This window comes from Rhipicephalus microplus, unplaced genomic scaffold (genome assembly GCF_043290135.1).
Source record: "Rhipicephalus microplus isolate Deutch F79 unplaced genomic scaffold, USDA_Rmic scaffold_71, whole genome shotgun sequence".
NCBI classification, from domain to species: Eukaryota; Metazoa; Arthropoda; class Arachnida; order Ixodida; family Ixodidae; genus Rhipicephalus; species Rhipicephalus microplus.
Genome location: NW_027464644.1, coordinates 948,399 through 968,048, shown reverse-complemented (window position 1 = coordinate 968,048; position 19,650 = coordinate 948,399). Strand labels below are relative to the sequence as shown.

General features: G+C 51.2%; 1 non-coding gene across 1 annotated transcript; it reads right to left on the bottom strand.

The window, feature by feature from the left end:
- Positions 1–5,882: 5,882 nt before the first annotated feature.
- Positions 5,883–5,952, bottom strand: TRNAN-GUU (transfer RNA asparagine (anticodon GUU)). The gene has a single exon. It is a non-coding gene; the product is annotated as a tRNA-Asn (tRNA).
- Between the last annotated feature and the right edge of the window lie 13,698 nt (positions 5,953–19,650).

The window sequence follows — 19,650 nt, the reverse complement described above, 5'->3', positions numbered from 1 at the left end:
GGAAGAAGTCTTGCCATCACAGGAATGTGCACAGCACGCATCACTATCGCCGATCACCCCACATCTGTTCTCTTTGCAGTTATTGAGCAGTGCCCAAATGACCTAATTCTTGGTTTAGATTTCTTGTCCACCCATGCTGCTCTCATCGACTGTGCAACCGGCGTTCTTCAACTTGAACTGCCTCGACTTGGACCTGTGCCGTCCTCACCGTCACACCGCTTGTGCGCTGTTGATTATGTTCGGCTGTCACCGCAAGCCACCACGTGTGTTGCCTTAACGATATCACCAGCTCTTCCTGACGGTGACTACATAGTGTCTCCATTGGTGGATGTGCTCTTGGCTCGAAGTGTTGCTGTGCCGCATACAATCGTGACTATTGTGGACAACTACGTTCAGCTTCCGCTGCTTAACTTCAGTAGTTCGACCCAAGTTCTCCCGCAAGGCATTTCGTTAGCCCACGTTTCCCCACTTGATGCATGTAGCATCGTGGCATTGGACCCTGAAGACTGTTCGTCCCCTACTGCAGCCAGCCGAGCAAACGCACCTAGCGACGAAATCACGATGATGATCGCCCCTGATCTTCTGCCCTGTCAGTTGGCGCAACTTCACCACGTTCTGACTACCTACCGAGATATTTTCGACTTCGATGACCGCCCTTTAGGGCAAACGTCCTTCGTGCGTCATCAAATACATACCGGCGATGCTAATCCTGTTAGACGGCGACCGTATCGTGTTTCCCAGTCCGAACGCCAGGTCATACAACGAGAAGTCGAGAAAATGCTCTCCAAAGGAGTCATAGAGGCCTCTTCAAGTCCATGGGCGTCACCTGTTGTTTTAGTGAAAAAGAAGGATGGCAGCTGGAGATTTTGCGTTGACTACCGTGCCTTGAACAAGATAACCCGCAAAGACGTATATCCGCTGCCACGAATCGACGACGCCCTTGATTGCCTTCATGGCGCGCGATACTTCTCATCTATTGATCTGCGTTCGGGCTACTGGCAAATTTCTGTCGACGACTTAGACCGAGAAAAGACTGCCTTCATCACACCGGACGGCCTTTATCAGTTCAAGGTTATGCCTTTTGGGCTGTGCAACGCCCCGGCAACGTTCGAACGCATGATGGACTCTCTTCTTCGTGGTTATAAATGGTCCATCTGTCTTTGCTACCTCGACGATGTGATTGTTTTTTCCCCAACATTTGAAACTCACTTAACTCGTTTGTCGACCATTTTAGCCGTTTTTCGTCGAGCAGGACTCCAGCTGAACTCGAAAAAGTGCAATTTCGGCCGACAACAAATCACGATCCTTGGTCATCTTGTAAGTGCTGCTGGCGTCCGACCTGACCCTGACAAGATTAGCGCTGTCAAGAATTTCCCTCTGCCTTCTTCAACCAAAGATGTTCGGAGTTTTGTGGGCTTATGCTCGTACTTCCGCCGCTTTATACGCGATTTCGCTACAATTGCACGACCACTAACTGATCTTCTCAAAAAGAACGTGCCCTTCTCGTGGGGCCAAGACCAAGCAGCTGCGTTTTCCACGCTGATCGACCTGCTCATTTCACCACCAATACTGGCTCACTTTGACCCGTCTGCGACGACTGAAGTACGCACAGACGCCAGTGCTCACGGAATCGGCGCCGTCCTCGCTTAACACCAGGGAGGCCAAACGCGTGTTATTGCGTATGCCAGCCGCCTTCTCTCCACATCTGAGCGAAACTATTCGATAACAGAGCGCGAGTGTCTTGCGTTGGTCTGGGCTGTAGCGAAATTTCGCCCCTACTTGTATGGCCGCGAGTTTTCAGTTATTACGGACCACCACGCTCTGTGTTGGCTGTCGTCGCTCAAGGACCCAACTGGTCGCCTAGGTCGCTGGGCTCTACGTCTCCAGGAGTATAACTTCGACGTAATTTATAAGTCGGGCAGGTTGCACCAAGATGCTGATTGTCTCTCGCGTTATCCGGTGGACCCTGCTAGCCTCGCTGTCCATGAAGGCGATTCTTGTGTGCTCGCCATATCTGATTTGCACGACATCGGCACAGAGCAGCGCCGGGACGCAACCCTCAAGAAGGTCATTCAGCGAGTATCTTCAGGACATTCCGACCCTTCTCTCCGTCAATATGTCCTTCGCAACGACATTCTGTATCGTCGCAACATGAAGTCTGATGGCCCGGAATATTTGTTAGTTATTCCCCAACACATGCGTGCCACTATTCTTCAACATCTGCATGACGCACCGACGGCGGGACACCTGGGTTTTTCACGCACCTATCACCGCGTGCGGCAACGGTTCTTTTGGCCTGGCATGTATAAATTTGTGCGCCGTTATGTCGCTGCTTGCGAGCGCTGCCAGCGTCGGAAACGTCCTGCTCTCCGTCCGGCTGGCCTGCTCCAACCTATCGACATTCCCCCGGAACCATTCTTCCGCATCGGCCTCGACTTGCTCGGACCTTTCCCGACGTCCGTGTCAGGCAACAAGTGGATCGCTGTCGCAACCGACTATGCGACCAGATACGCGATAACTCGTGCATTGCCAACTAGCTGCGCTACAGACGTCGCAGACTTTCTCCTAAATGACGTCATTCTGCGGCATGGAGCTCCGCGCCAGCTTTTGACGGATCGGGGCCGCTGCTTCCTCGCAAAAGTTATCGACGAAATCCTCCGGAGCTGCTCTACCGAACATCACCTTACTACTGCCTACCATCCCCAGACTAACGGTCTCACGGAGCGTCTCAACCGAACTCTTACAGACATGTTGTCTATGTACGTCTCTGCTGACCACCGTGACTGGGACGCAATGCTCCCCTACGTTACATTTGCATATAATTCGTCAAGACATGACACCGCCGGCTACTCTCCATTCTTTCTTTTGTACGGCTGCAACCCTGCGTTGCCATTCGACACACTCCTTCCTTCTGCTACTATCCAACCAACGGTGTATGCGCAGGACGCTGCTTCTCGAGCCCGCGTCGCTCGCCAAATCGCGCACACTCGGCTCAGTGCTTCTCAGGCCGCACAAAAAGTCCGCTACGATGACTCGCACCGCGACGTTGACTACCCTGATGACTCTCTTGTCCTACTCTGGACGCCGTATCGACGTGAAGGTTTGTGCGAGAAGCTCCTCCCACGATACACAGGACCCTACAAAGTTCTCCACAAGGTCACCGACGTCGACTACCTCATCACTCCCGTTCAACCGCACTCATCCTCTGCTACACCATCTACTGATGTTGTTCATGTGTCGCGCCTAAAGCCCTACTATACTGCCAGTCCTGATTGACTTAGGGGCGCCGTGACGGCGCTTTGTTCGCCGGGGGTGATATTACGAGGCAGTGGGCATGGCTCTACCGTCGTGGACAACAGTTCGATGAAAAAGAAGTGGACTCGCCGCGCGAGAGACTGGCAGCTCTGAAGCGTCACTTTGGCATGTAAATATAGGAAATACGCTCATTCCTCTCTTCCGTGTGTTTGCGAGCTCCGTAACAATATCTTCAAAGCTATCAGCGCAAAAAAAAAAGCAACACACCACTCCCGGGAGAGCTCGAACCTCCAACCTTTCAGTTAACAGCCCATAGCGCTAGCCAATTGCGCCACGGAGACAGTCGTGCTCCACTCTCACCACCATCACAACATATCTTCAAAGCTATCAGCCCAAAGAAAAAAAAGCGCCGCACCACCACCGAGTGGGCTCGAACCTCCAACCTTTCGGTTAACAGCCGATCGCGCCAGCCAATTGCGCCACGGAGACAGTCGTGCTCCACTCTCCCCCCCGTCACAACATTTCTTCAGAGCTATCAGCCCAAAGAAAAAAAAGCGCCGCACCACCACCGAGTGGGCTCGAACCTTCAACCTTTCGGTTAACAGCCGATCGAGCTAGCCGATTGCGCCACGGAGACAGTCGTGCTCCACTCCCACCACCATCAGAACATATATTCAAAGCTATCAGTGCAAAAAAAAGCAACACACCACTCCCGGGAGAGCTCGAACCTCCAGCCTTTTGGTTAACAGCGGATCGCGCTAGCCAATTGCGCCACGGAGACAGTCCTGCTCCTCTCTAACCACCGTCAGAACATTTCTTCAGAGCTATCAGCCCAGAGAAAAAGAAGCGCCGCACCACCTTCGGGTGGGCTCGAACCTCCAACCTTTCGGTTAACAGCCAATCGCGCTAGCCAATTGTGCCACGGAGACAGTCGTGCTCCACTCTCACCACCGTCAGAACATTTCTTCAGAGCTATCAGCCCAAAGAAAAAAAAGCAACACACCACTCCCGGGAGGGCTTGAACCTCGAACCTTTCGGTTAACAGCCGATCTCGCTAGCCATTTGCGCCACGGAGACAGTCCTGCTCCACTCTCACCACCATCAGAACATATCTTCAAAGGTATCAGCCCAAAGAAAAAAAAGCGCCGCACCACCACCGAGTGGGCTCGAACCTCCAACCTTTCGGTTGTCTGCCGAACGTGCTAGCCAATTGCGCCAAGGAGACAGTCGTGCTCCACTCTCACCACCGTCAGAACATTTCTTCAGAGCTATGAGCCAAAAGAAAAAAAGCGCCGCACCACCATCGGGTGGGCTCGAACCTCCAACCTTTCGGTTAACAGCCAATCGCGCTAGCCAATTGTGCCACGGAGACAGTCGTGCTCCACTCTCACCACCGTCAGAACATTTCTTCAGAGCTAACAGCCCAAAGAAAAAAAAGCGTCGCACCACCACCAGGTGGGCTCGAACCTCCAAACTTTCGGTTAACAGCCGATCGCGCTAGCCAATTGCGCCATGGAGACAGTCCTGCTCCACTCTCACTACCATCAGAACATATCTTTAAAGCTACCAGCCCAAAGAAAAAAAAAGCAACATACCATTACTGGGTGGGCTCGAACCTCCAACCTTTCAGTTAACAGCCCATCGCGCTAGCCAATTGCGCCACGGAGAGAGTCGTGCTCCACTCTCACCACCGTCAGAACATTTCTTCAGAGCTATCAGCCCAAAGAAAAAAAAGCAACACACCACTCCCGGGAGGGCTTGAACCTCGAACCTTTCGGTTAACAGCCGATCTCGCTAGCCATTTGCGCCACGGAGACAGTCCTGCTCCACTCTCACCACCATCAGAACATATCTTCAAAGGTATCAGCCCAAAGAAAAAAAAGCGCCGCACCACCACCGAGTGGGCTCGAACCTCCAACCTTTCGGTTGTCTGCCGAACGTGCTAGCCAATTGCGCCAAGGAGAGAGTCGTGCTCCACTCTCACCACCATCAGAACATATCTTCAAAGCTATCAGCGCAAAGAAAAAAGCAACGCACCACTCCCGGTAGGGCTCGAACCTCCAACCTTTCGGTTAACAGCCGATCGCGCTAGCCAATTGCGCCAAGGAGACAGTCATGCTCCACTCTCACCACCGTCAAAACAATTCTTCAGAGCTATCAGCCCAAAGAAAAAAAAGCGCCGCACCACCACCGGGTGGGCTCAAACCTCCAACCATTTGGTTAACACCCGATCGCGCTAGCCAATTGTGCAACGGAGAGAGTCGTGCTCCACTCTCACCACCAACAGAACATATCTTCAAAGCTATCAGCGCAAAGAAAAAAGCCACACACCACTCCCGGGAGGGCTTGAACCTCGAACCTTTCGGTTAACAGCCGATCTCGATAGCCAATTCCGCCACGGAGACAGTCCTGCTCCACTCTCACCAACATCAGAACATATCTTAAAGGCTATCAGCCCAAAGAAAAAAAAAGCGCCGCACCACCACCGAGTGGGCTCGAACCTCCAACCTTTCGGTTAACAGCCGATCGCGCCAGCCAATTGCGCCACGGAGACAGTCGTGCTCCACTCTCACCACCATCAGAACATATCTTCAAAGCTATAAGGGCAAAGAAAAAAAGCAACACACCACTCCCGGGAGGGCTCGAACCTCCAACCTTTCGGTTAACAGCCGAACGCGCTAGCCAATTGCGCCACGCAGACAGTCGTGCTCCACTCCCACCACCATCAGAACATATCTTCAAAGCTATCAGCGCAAAGAAAAAAGCAACACACCACTCCCGGAAGAGCTCGAACCTCCAACCTTTCAGTTAACAGCCCATAGCGCTAGCCAATTGTCCCACGGAGACAGTCGTGCTCCACTCTCACCACCATCACAACATATCTTCAAAGCTATCAGCCCAAAGGAAAAAAAGCACCGCACCACCACCGGGTGGGCTTGAACCTCCAACTATTCGGTTAACAGCCGATCGCGCTAGCCAATTGCGCCACGGAGATAGTCGTGCTCAACTTCCACCACCATCAGAACATATCTTCAAAGCTATCAGCGCAAAAAAAAGCAACACACCACTCCCGGGAGAGCTCGAACCTCCAACCTTTCGGTTAACTGCCGAACGTGCTAGCCGATTGCGCCAAGGAGACATGCATGCTCTACTCTCACCACCGTCAGAACATTTCTTCAGAGCTATCAGCCAAAAGAAAAAAGCGCCGCACCACCTTCGGGTGGGCTCGAACCTCCAACCTTTCGGTTAACAGCCAATCGCGCTAGCCAATTGTGCCACGGAGACAGTCGTGCACCACTCTCAACACCGGAAGAATGGTAAGTTGGGCTAGTTGGTACTGATCCATAAGGTATGTAACTGCGCAAAAAACTGACGGAAACAAGAAGGAGAGAAAAAGGACAGACAAGCGCAGACTATCAACTGACGCTTTATTGCAAGAACGAGGCAATATATATAATAGGCAGAAAAAAGCAAGAGGGGGCAAAGGGGGAGGAGAAAAAACACGAGGGACCAAATCACCAAACTTAGGCACATCAAGCATAGCACACCCGTCATACAAAACCAAGATAGCTTAACTCCTTATCATGTATGGCCACAGAGGGAACACTAACACAAGACACAGATTTCTTGTGAATATGCGCAGCCTCAATAAGTTCGCGCACTCTTTGGTTCTTATGCCGGAACAACACAGAAGTATCACCGAACAGCGGAGCGCAGCCGCATTTCTTACAGTGGGCTGCCAGATGAAGGCCGGAGTGGCCTTTTAAAGAATTAAAATGTTCTCGAAGTCTAACATTTAGACAGCGACCTGTTTGTCCCACGTACACACGACCGCATGACAAGGGTATGGAGTAGACAACACCGGTGATGCAAGATACATAATTATGAATATGACTAACATTGCATGTGTGTTGCTGGACATTTCGCTGATTCGCGACTCGTCTATCTACTTTGGCACATAAAGTGGATAACTTGTTCCTGGCAGAAATAACCACTTGGACATCATATCTTGATGCAACCTTTTTCAGGCGGTGGGTAAAACCATGAATATAAGGAAGAACAGCAAAATTTTTATGCTGCGCCTTCTCATCCAGGTCACAACCATTACCTGGACCTCCTTTATACTTCTTAATCAACTTCTCGCAGACCTTTACCAATAAGTCCCGTGGATATCCTGCCTGTCTCAGTTTTTGCACCTGCCCAGAAAAACTGTTACCGACTAAATGAGTGCAGGATTTCTTCAGTGCAGAGCTAAAACATGAGAGTGCAATGGCATTTTTAACCAGTTTCGTATGGCCGGATTTGTAGTTCAGCACAGGTTTTACGGACCTAGGGGCATAGCACCAACACACATGGGTGGGCGAGAACTGCAGCTGCAGATCCAAAAATTGGATACACTGGTCCTTTAGGTATTCTGAAGTAAACTTCAGGCCAAGACCACACTGCTCAAACCTCTTTAGAATACCTGCCGACATATCTTCAGTTCCCTTACGGAAAAACACAATGTAGTCATCGACATAACGAAAAACTCTGATTACAGAAGCCTGCAAGACCGGTTGGAGCGCCCGATCAACTCTACTTAGAAAAATATCACTTAAAACCGGTGCCACCCTAGACCCTATACAAACACCCTTCCTCTGCAGGTACACCTCACCTTGGAAAAAAATGAATAAAGACCCCAGGTAAAAGAACAAAAGTTCCGTGAAAGATTCAACTGACATACCACTTAAACCTATGAAGGCAGGTTCATCATTGTGATACGTAATGCATTCTTTCACTGCGGTCAAAAGGTGATTATGGGGTAGAGAATAAAAAAGGTCCTCTACGTCAATGCTCACAGCGTCACAATCAACGGGGTTGTCATCACGTAGGAACTGGACAATCGTTTCCGAGTTAGGTGCAATGTACGGGTCGTCTATATATAGAGACGTTAAGCATGTTTGCAAGAAACCAGACACACAATACTGCCACGTGTCGCGTTCCGTGATTATTGCGCGAAAAGGCATCCCAATCTTATGCGTTTTTGCAGTGTAAAATACTTCAAGCTGCAATTTATCCGCCTTTTTTACAGACTGCGCAAGTTTCTGCAGGTTCATATCGAGCAACAAGGCTACAGCTTGTTTTTTCCTTTCCGCTGGCTTGACTGACGTGGTCCGGAAATTCTTTTGCACAGCTTGTAATGCCTTCTCGCAATACATGCCTTCCGGCAGAACAACGAACTGACCTTCTTTGTCAGAAACAAGTAATCTAAGTTCGTTGTTAGCTATAAAATCAACCATTCCTTTCCAGTTGAAAGTCGGCCCTATAGGCCTGCCTGGCGGCACACCCATAGCATCCATGCAGTCTCCAATACAACGTTGTTTTTCACACTCCGGTACATGGCGGGAAATATCGTGCACCAGACTGACCTTTTCAACATTCGACAGACGAGGCTCGAAAGCAAACTTGGGACCTAGCTCAACACAGGCAGGTTCTTGAGCTAGGTCCCAAGTTTGCTTTCGAGCCTCGTCTGTCGAATGTTGAAAAGGTCAGTCTGGTGCACGATATTTCCCGCCATGTACCGGAGTGTGAAAAACAACGTTGTATTGGAGACTGCATGGATGCTATGGGTGTGCCGCCAGGCAGGCCTATAGGGCCGACTTTCAACTGGAAAGGAATGGTTGATTTTATAGCTAACAACGAACTTAGATTACTTGTTTCTGACAAAGAAGGTCAGTTCGTTGTTCTGCCGGAAGGCATGTATTGCGAGAAGGCATTACAAGCTGTGCAAAAGAATTTCCGGACCACGTCAGTCAAGCCAGCGGAAAGGAAAAAACAAGCTGTAGCCTTGTTGCTCGATATGAACCTGCAGAAACTTGCGCAGTCTGTAAAAAAGGCGGATAAATTGCAGCTTGAAGTATTTTACACTGCAAAAACGCATAAGATTGGGATGCCTTTTCGCGCAATAATCACGGAACGCGACACGTGGCAGTATTGTGTGTCTGGTTTCTTGCAAACATGCTTAACGTCTCTATATATAGACGACCCGTACATTGCACCTAACTCGGAAACGATTGTCCAGTTCCTACGTGATGACAACCCCGTTGATTGTGACGCTGTGAGCATTGACGTAGAGGACCTTTTTTATTCTCTACCCCATAATCACCTTTTGACCGCAGTGAAAGAATGCATTACGTATCACAATGATGAACCTGCCTTCATAGGTTTAAGTGGTATGTCAGTTGAATCTTTCACGGAACTTTTGTTCTTTTACCTGGGGTCTTTATTCATTTTTTTCCAAGGTGAGGTGTACCTGCAGAGGAAGGGTGTTTGTATAGGGTCTAGGGTGGCACCGGTTTTAAGTGATATTTTTCTAAGTAGAGTTGATCGGGCGCTCCAACCGGTCTTGCAGGCTTCTGTAATCAGAGTTTTTCGTTATGTCGATGACTACATTGTGTTTTTCCGTAAGGGAACTGAAGATATGTCGGCAGGTATTCTAAAGAGGTTTGAGCAGTGTGGTCTTGGCCTGAAGTTTACTTCAGAATACCTAAAGGACCAGTGTATCCAATTTTTGGATCTGCAGCTGCAGTTCTCGCCCACCCATGTGTGTTGGTGCTATGCCCCTAGGTCCGTAAAACCTGTGCTGAACTACAAATCCGGCCATACGAAACTGGTTAAAAATGCCATTGCACTCTCATGTTTTAGCTCTGCACTGAAGAAATCCTGCACTCATTTAGTCGGTAACAGTTTTTCTGGGCAGGTGCAAAAACTGAGACAGGCAGGATATCCACGGGACTTATTGGTAAAGGTCTGCGAGAAGTTGATTAAGAAGTATAAAGGAGGTCCAGGTAATGGTTGTGACCTGGATGAGAAGGCGCAGCATAAAAATTTTGCTGTTCTTCCTTATATTCATGGTTTTACCCACCGCCTGAAAAAGGTTGCATCAAGATATGATGTCCAAGTGGTTATTTCTGCCAGGAACAAGTTATCCACTTTATGTGCCAAAGTAGATAGACGAGTCGCGAATCAGCGAAATGTCCAGCAACACACATGCAATGTTAGTCATATTCATAATTATGTATCTTGCATCACCGGTGTTGTCTACTCCATACCCTTGTCATGCGGTCGTGTGTACGTGGGACAAACAGGTCGCTGTCTAAATGTTAGACTTCGAGAACATTTTAATTCTTTAAAAGGCCACTCCGGCCTTCATCTGGCAGCCCACTGTAAGAAATGCGGCTGCGCTCCGCTGTTCGGTGATACTTCTGTGTTGTTCCGGCATAAGAACCAAAGAGTGCGCGAACTTATTGAGGCTGCGCATATTCACAAGAAATCTGTGTCTTGTGTTAGTGTTCCCTCTGTGGCCATACATGATAAGGAGTTAAGCTATCTTGGTTTTGTATGACGGGTGTGCTATGCTTGATGTGCCTAAGTTTGGTGATTTGGTCCCTCGTGTTTTTTCTCCTCCCCCTTTGCCCCCTCTTGCTTTTTTCTGCCTATTATATATATTGCCTCGTTCTTGCAATAAAGCGTCAGTTGATAGTCTGCGCTTGTCTGTCCTTTTTCTCTCCTTCTTGTTTCCGTCAGTTTTTTGCGCAGTTACATACCTTATGTCTCAACACCGTCAGAACATTTCTTCAGAGCTATCAGCCCAAAGAAAAAAAAGCGCTGCACCACCACCGAGTGGGCTCGAACCTCCAACCTTTCGGTTAACAGCTGATCGCGCTAGCCGATTGTGCCATGGAGACAGTCGTGCTCCACTCCCACCACCATCAGAACATATCTTCAAAGCTATCAGCGCAAAGAAAAAAGCAACACACCACTCCCGGGAGGGCTTGAACCTCGAACCTGTCGGTTAACAGCCGATCTCGCTAGCCAATTGCGCCACGGAGACAGTCCTGCTCCACTCTCACCACCATCACAACATATCTTCAAAGCTATCAGCCCAAAGAAAAAAAAGCGCCGCACCACCACCGAGTGGGCTCGAACCTCCAACCTTTCGGTTAACAGCCGATCGCGCCAGCCAATTGCGCCACGGAGACAGTCGTGCTCCACTCTCCCCCCCGTCACAACATTTCTTCAGAGCTATCAGCCCAAAGAAAAAAAAGAGCCGCACCACCACCGAGTGGGCTCGAACCTTCAACCTTTCGGTTAACAGCCGATCGAGCTAGCCGATTGCGCCACGGAGACAGTCGTGCTCCACTCCCACCACCATCAGAACATATATTCAAAGCTATCAGCGCAAAAAAAGCAACACACCACTCCCGGGAGAGCTCGAACCTCCAGCCTTTTGGTTAACAGCGGATCGCGCTAGCCAATTGCGCCACGGAGACAGTCCTGCTCCACTCTAACCACCGTCAGAACATTTCTTCAGAGCTATCAGCCCAGAGAAAAAGAAGCGCCGCACCACCTTCGGGTGGGCTCGAACCTCCAATCTTTCGGTTAACAGCCAATCGCGCTAGCCAATTGTGCCACGGAGACAGTCGTGCTCCACTCTCACCACCGTCAGAACATTTCTTCAGAGCTATCAGCCCAAAGAAAAAAAAGCAACACACCACTCCCGGGAGGGCTTGAACCTCGAACCTTTCGGTTAACAGCCGATCTCGCTAGCCATTTGCGCCACGGAGACAGTCCTGCTCCACTCTCACCACCATCAGAACATATCTTCAAAGGTATCAGCCCAAAGAAAAAAAAGCGCCGCACCACCACCGAGTGGGCTCGAACCTCCAACCTTTCGGTTGTCTGCCGAACGTGCTAGCCAATTGCGCCAAGGAGACAGTCGTGCTCCACTCTCACCACCGTCAGAACATTTCTTCAGAGCTATGAGCCAAAAGAAAAAAAGCGCCGCACCACCATCGGGTGGGCTCGAACCTCCAACCTTTCGGTTAACAGCCAATCGCGCTAGCCAATTGTGCCACGGAGACAGTCGTGCTCCACTCTCACCACCGTCAGAACATTTCTTCAGAGCTAACAGCCCAAAGAAAAAAAAGCGTCGCACCACCACCAGGTGGGCTCGAACCTCCAAACTTTCGGTTAACAGCCGATCGCGCTAGCCAATTGCGCCATGGAGACAGTCCTGCTCCACTCTCACTACCATCAGAACATATCTTTAAAGCTATCAGCCCAAAGAAAAAAAAAGCAACATACCATTACTGGGTGGGCTCGAACCTCCAACCTTTCAGTTAACAGCCCATCGCGCTAGCCAATTGCGCAACGGAGAGAGTCGTGCTCCACTCTCACCACCATCAGAACATATCTTTAAAGCTATCAGCGCAAAAAAAAAAGCAACACACCACTCCCGGGAGAGCTCGAACCTCCAACCTTTCAGTTAACAGCCCATAGCGCTAGCCAATTGCGCCACGGAGACAGTCGTGCTCCACTCTCACCACCATCACAACATATCTTCAAAGCTATCAGCCCAAAGAAAAAAAAGCGCCGCACCACCACCGAGTGGGCTCGAACCTCCAACCTTTCGGTTAACAGCCGATCGCGCCAGCCAATTGCGCCACGGAGACAGTCGTGCTCCACTCTCCCCCCCGTCACAACATTTCTTCAGAGCTATCAGCCCAAAGAAAAAAAAGCGCCGCACCACCACCGAGTGGGCTCGAACCTTCAACCTTTCGGTTAACAGCCGATCGAGCTAGCCGATTGCGCCACGGAGACAGTCGTGCTCCACTCCCACCACCATCAGAACATATATTCAAAGCTATCAGTGCAAAAAAAAGCAACACACCACTCCCGGGAGAGCTCGAACCTCCAGCCTTTTGGTTAACAGCGGATCGCGCTAGCCAATTGCGCCACGGAGACAGTCCTGCTCCACTCTCACCACCGTCAGAACATTTCTTCAGAGCTATCAGCGCAAAGAAAAAAGCAACACACCACTCCCGGGAGAGCTCGAACCTCCAACCTTTCGGTTAACAGATGATCGCGCTAGCCAATTGCGCCACGGAGACCGTCCTGCTCCACTCTCACCACCGTCAGAACATTTCTTCAGAGCTATCAGCCCAAAGGAAAAAAGCGCCGCACCACCACCGGGTGGGCTCGAACCTCCAACCTTTTGGTTAACAGCCGATCGTGCTTGCCAATTGCGCCACGGAGAGAGTCGTGCTCCTTTCTCACCACCAACAGAACATATCTTCAAAGCTATCAGGGCAAAGAAAAAAAGTGCAGCACCACCACCGGGTGGGCTCGAACCTCCAACCTTTCGGTTAATAGCCCATCGCGCTAGCCAATTGCGCCACGGAGACAGTCGTGCTCCACTCTCACCACCGTCAGAACATTTCTTCAGAGCTATAAGCCCAAAGGAAGAAAGTGCCGCACCACCACCGGGTGGGTTCGAGCGTCCAACCTTTCGGTTAATAGCCCATCGCGCTAGCCAATTACGCCACGGAGACAGTCGTGCTCCACTCTCACCACCATCAGAACATATCTTCAAAGCTATTAGCCCAAAGAAAAAAAAGCGCCGCACCACCACCGAGTGGGCTCGAACCTCCAACCTTTCGGTTATCTGCCGAACGTGCTAGCCGATTGCGCCAAGGAGACAGTCGTGCTCCACTCTCACCACTGTCAGAACATTTCTTCAGAGCTATGAGCCAAAAGAAAAAAAGCGCCGCACCACCATCGGGTGGGCTCGAACCTCCAACCTTTCGGTTAACAGCCAATCGCGCTAGCCAATTGTGCCACGGAGACAGTCGTGCTCCACTCTCACCACCGTCAGAACATTTCTTCAGAGCTAACAGCCCAAAGAAAAAAAAGCGCCGCACCACCACCAGGTGGGCTCGAACCTCCAACCTTTCGGTTAACAGCCGATCGCGCTAGCCAATTGCGCCATGGAGACAGTCCTGCTCCACTCTCGCCACCATCAGAACATATCTTTAAAGCTATCAGCCCAAAGAAAAAAAAGCAACATACCATTACTGGGTGGGCTCGAACCTCCAACCTTTCAGTTAACAGCCCATCGCGCTAGCCAATTGCGCCACGGAGAGAGTCGTGCTCCAATCACACCACCATCACAACATGTCTTCAAAGCTATCAGCCCGAAGAAAAAAAAGCACCGCACCACCACCGCGTGGGCTCGAACCTCCAACCTTTCGGTTACCAGCCGATCGCGCTAGCCAATTGCGCCACGGAGACAGTCCTGCTCCACTCTCACCACCATCAGAACATATCTTCAAAGCTATCAGCCCAAAGAAAAAAAAGCAACACACCACTCCCGGGAGGGCTCGAACCTCCAACCTTCAGGTTAACAGCCGATCGCGCTAGCCAATTGCGCCACGGAGACAGTCGTGCTCCACTCTCACCACCGTCAGAACATTTCTTCAGAGCTATCAGCCCAAAGAAAAAAAGCACCGCACCACCACCGGGTGGGCTCGAGCGTCCAACCTTTCAGTTAATAGCCCATCGCGCTAGCCAATTACGCCACGGAGACAGTCGTGCTCCACTCTCACCACCGTCAGAACATTTCTTCTGAGCTATCAGCCCAAAGAAAAAAAAGCGCCACACCACCACCGGGTGGGCTCGAACCTCCAACCTTTCGGTTAATACCCCATCGCGCAAGCCAATTACGCCACGGAGACAGTCGTGCTCCACCCTCACCACCATCAGAACATATCTTCAAAGCTATAAGCGCAAAGAAAAAAAAGCAACACACCACTCCCGGGAGGGCTCGAACCTCCAACCTTTTGGTTAACAGCCGATCACGCTAGCCAATCGCGCCACGGAGACAGTCGTGCTCCACACTCACCACCATCACAAATATCTTCAAAGCTATCAGCCCAAAGAAAAAAAAGCACCGCACCACCACCGCGTGGGCTCGAAACTTCAACCTTTCGGTTACCAGCCGATCGCGCTAGCCGATTGCGCCACAGAGACAGTCCTGCTCCACTCTCACCACCGTCAGAACATTTCTTCAGAGCTATCAGCCCAAACAAAAAAAAAGCGCCGCACCACCATATCAGCCAATCGCGCTAGCCAATAGCGCCACGGAGACAGTCGTGCTCTACTCTCACCACCGTCAGAACATTTATTCAGAGCTATCAGCCCAAAGAAAAAAAAGCGCCGCACCACCACCGGGTGGGCTCGAACCTCCAACCTTCCGGTTAACAGCCGATGGCGCTAGCCAATTGCGTCATGGAGACAGTCCTGCTACACTCTCACCACCATCAGAACATATCTTCAAATCTATCAGCCCAAAGAAAAAAAAGCAACACACCACTCCTGGGAGGGCTCGAACCTCCAACCTTACAGTTAACAGCCCATCGCGCTAGCCAATTGTGCCACGGAGACAGTCGTGCTGCACTCTCACCACCATCACAAATATCTTCAAAGCTATCAGCCCAAAGAAAAAAAAGCACCGCACCACCACCGCGTGGGCTCGAAACTTCAACCTTTCGGTTACCAGCCGATCGCGCTAGCCGATTGCGCCACAGAGACAGTCCTGCTCCACTCTCACCACCATCAGAACATATCTTCAAAGCTATCAGCCCAAAGAAAAAAAGCAACACACCACTCCTGGGAGGGCTCGAACCTCCAACCTTTCAGTTAACAGCCGATCACGCTAGCCAATTGCGCTACGGAGACAGTCATGCTCCACTCTCACCACCGTCAGAACATTTCTCCAGAGCTATCAGCCCAAAGAAAAGAAGCGCCGCACCACCATCGGGTGGGCTCGAACCTCCAACCTTTCGGTTAACAGCCCATCGCGCTAGCCAATTGCGCTACGGAGACAGTCCTGCTCCACTCTCACTACCGTCAGAACATTTCTTCAGAGCTATCAGCCCAAAGGAAAAAAGCGCCGCACCACCACCGGGTGGGCTCGAACCTCCAACCTTTGGTTAACAGCCGATCGCGCTAGCAAATTGCGCCACGGAGAGAGTCGTGCTCCTTTCTCACCACCAACAGAACATATCTCCAAAGCTATCAGTGCAAAGAAAAAAGCAACACACCACTCCCGGGAGGGCTTGAACCTCGAACCTTTCGGTTAACCGCCGATCGCGCTAGCCAATTGCGCCGCGGAGACAGTCATGCTCCACTCTCACTACCATCAGAACAAAAGCTATAAGCGCAAAGAAAAAAGCAACATACCACTCCCGAGAGGGCTCGAACCTCCAACTTTTCTGTTAACAGCCGATCGCGCTAGCCAATTGCGCCACGGAGACAGTCCTGCTCCACTCTCACCACCATCAGAACATATCTTCAAAGCTATCAGACGAAAGAAAAAAGCAACACACCACTCCCGGGAGGGCTCGAACTTCCAACCTTTAGGTTAACAGCCGATCGCGCTAGCCAATTGCGCCAAGGAGACAGTCGTGCTCCACTCTCACCACCGTCAGAACAATTCTCCAGAGCTATCAGCCCAAAGGAAAAAAAGCGCCGCACCACCACCGGGTGGGCTCGAACCTCCAACCTTTTGGTTAACACCCGATCGCGCTAGCCGATTGCGCAACGGAGAGAGTCGTGCTCCACTCTCACCACCAACAGAACATTTCTTCAGAGCTATCAGCGCAAAGAAAAAAGCAACACACCACTCCCGGGAGGGCTTGAACCTCGAACCTTTCGGTTAACAGCCGATCTCGCTAGCCAATTGAGCCACGGAGACAGTCCTGCTCCACTCTCACCACCATCAGAACATATCTTCAAAGCTATCAGCCCAAAGAAAAAAAAGCGCCGCACCACCACCAAGTGGGCTCGAACCTCCAACCTTTCGGTTATCTGCCGAACGTGCTAGCCGATTGCGCCAAGCAGACAGTCGTGCTCCACTCTCACCACCGTCAGAACATTTCTTCAGAGCTATCAGCCAAAAGAAAAAAGCGCCGCACCACCTTCGGGTGGGCTCGAACCTCCAACCTTTCGGTTAACAGCCAATCGCGCTAGCCAATTGTGCCACGGAGACAGTCGTGCTCCACTCTCACCACCGTCAGAACATTGCTTCAGAGCTATCAGCCCAAAGAAAAAAAAGCGCTGCACCACCACCGAGTGGGCTCGAACCTCAAACCTTTCGGTTAACAGCCGATCGCGCTAGCCGATTGTGCCATGGAGACAGTCGTGCTCCACTCCCACCACCATCAGAACATATCTTCAAAGCTATCAGCGCAAAGAAAAAAGCAACACACCACTCCCGGGAGGGCTTGAACCTCGAACCTGTCGGTTAACAGCCGATCTCGCTAGCCAATTGCGCCACGGAGACAGTCCTGCTCCACTCTCACCACCATCACAACATATCTTCAAAGCTATCAGCCCAAAGAAAAAAAAGCGCCGCACCACCACCGAGTGGGCTCGAACCTCCAACCTTTCGGTTAACAGCCGATCGCGCCAGCCAATTGCGCCACGGAGACAGTCGTGCTCCACTCTCCCCCCCGTCACAACATTTCTTCAGAGCTATCAGCCCAAAGAAAAAAAAGCGCCGCACCACCACCGAGTGGGCTCGAACCTTCAACCTTTCGGTTAACAGCCGATCGAGCTAGCCGATTGCGCCACGGAGACAGTCGTGCTCCACTCCCACCACCATCAGAACATATATTCAAAGCTATCAGTGCAAAAAAAAGCAACACACCACTCCCGGGAGAGCTCGAACCTCCAGCCTTTTGGTTAACAGCGGATCGCGCTAGCCAATTGCGCCACGGAGACAGTCCTGCTCCACTCTCACCACCGTCAGAACATTTCTTCAGAGCTATCAGCGCAAAGAAAAAAGCAACACACCACTCCCGGGAGAGCTCGAACCTCCAACCTTTCGGTTAACAGATGATCGCGCTAGCCAATTGCGCCACGGAGACCGTCCTGCTCCACTCTCACCACCGTCAGAACATTTCTTCAGAGCTATCAGCCCAAAGGAAAAAAGCGCCGCACCACCACCGGGTGGGCTCGAACCTCCAACCTTTTGGTTAACAGCCGATCGTGCTTGCCAATTGCGCCACGGAGGGAGTCGTGCTCCTTTCTCACCACCAACAGAACATATCTTCAAAGCTATCAGGGCAAAGAAAAAAAAGTGCAGCACCACCACCGGGTGGGCTCGAACCTCCAACCTTTCGGTTAATAGCCCATCGCGCTAGCCAATTGCGCCACGGAGACAGTCGTGCTCCACTCTCACCACCGTCAGAACATTTCTTCAGAGCTATAAGCCCAAAGGAAGAAAGTGCCGCACCACCACCGGGTGGGTTCGAGCGTCCAACCTTTCGGTTAATAGCCCATCGCGCTAGCCAATTACGCCACGGAGACAGTCGTGCTCCACTCTCACCACCATCAGAACATATCTTCAAAGCTATCAGCCCAAAGAAAAAAAAGCGCCGCACCACCACCGAGTGGGCTCGAACCTCCAACCTTTCGGTTATCTGCCGAACGTGCTAGCCGATTGCGCCAAGGAGACAGTCGTGCTCCACTCTCACCACTGTCAGAACATTTCTTCAGAGCTATGAGCCAAAAGAAAAAAAGCGCCGCACCACCATCGGGTGGGCTTGAACCTCCAACCTTTCGGTTAACAGCCAATCGCGCTAGCCAATTGTGCCACGGAGACAGTCGTGCTCCGCTCTCACCACCGTCAGAACATTTCTTCAGAGCTAACAGCCCAAAGAAAAAAAAGCGCCGCACCACCACCAGGTGGGCTCGAACCTCCAACCTTTCGGTTAACAGCCGATCGCGCTAGCCAATTGCGCCATGGAGACAGTCCTGCTCCACTCTCGCCACCATCAGAACATATCTTTAAAGCTATCAGCCCAAAGAAAAAAAAGCAACATACCATTACTGGGTGGGCTCGAACCTCCAACCTTTCAGTTAACAGCCCATCGCGCTAGCCAATTGCGCCACGGAGAGAGTCGTGCTCCAATCACACCACCATCACAACATGTCTTCAAAGCTATCAGCCCGAAGAAAAAAAAGCACCGCACCACCACCGCGTGGGCTCGAACCTCCAACCTTTCGGTTACCAGCCGATCGCGCTAGCCAATTGCGCCACGGAGACAGTCCTGCTCCACTCTCACCACCATCAGAACATATCTTCAAAGCTATCAGCCCAAAGAAAAAAAAGCAACACACCACTCCCGGGAGGGCTCGAACCTCCAACCTTCAGGTTAACAGCCGATCGCGCTAGCCAATTGCGCCACGGAGACAGTCGTGCTCCACTCTCACCACCGTCAGAACATTTCTTCAGAGCTATCAGCCCAAAGAAAAAAAGCACCGCACCACCACCGGGTGGGCTCGAGCGTCCAACCTTTCAGTTAATAGCCCATCGCGCTAGCCAATTACGCCACGGAGACAGTCGTGCTCCACTCTCACCACCGTCAGAACATTTCTTCTGAGCTATCAGCCCAAAGAAAAAAAAGCGCCACACCACCACCGGGTGGGCTCGAACCTCCAACCTTTCGGTTAATACCCCATCGCGCAAGCCAATTACGCCACGGAGACAGTCGTGCTCCACCCTCACCA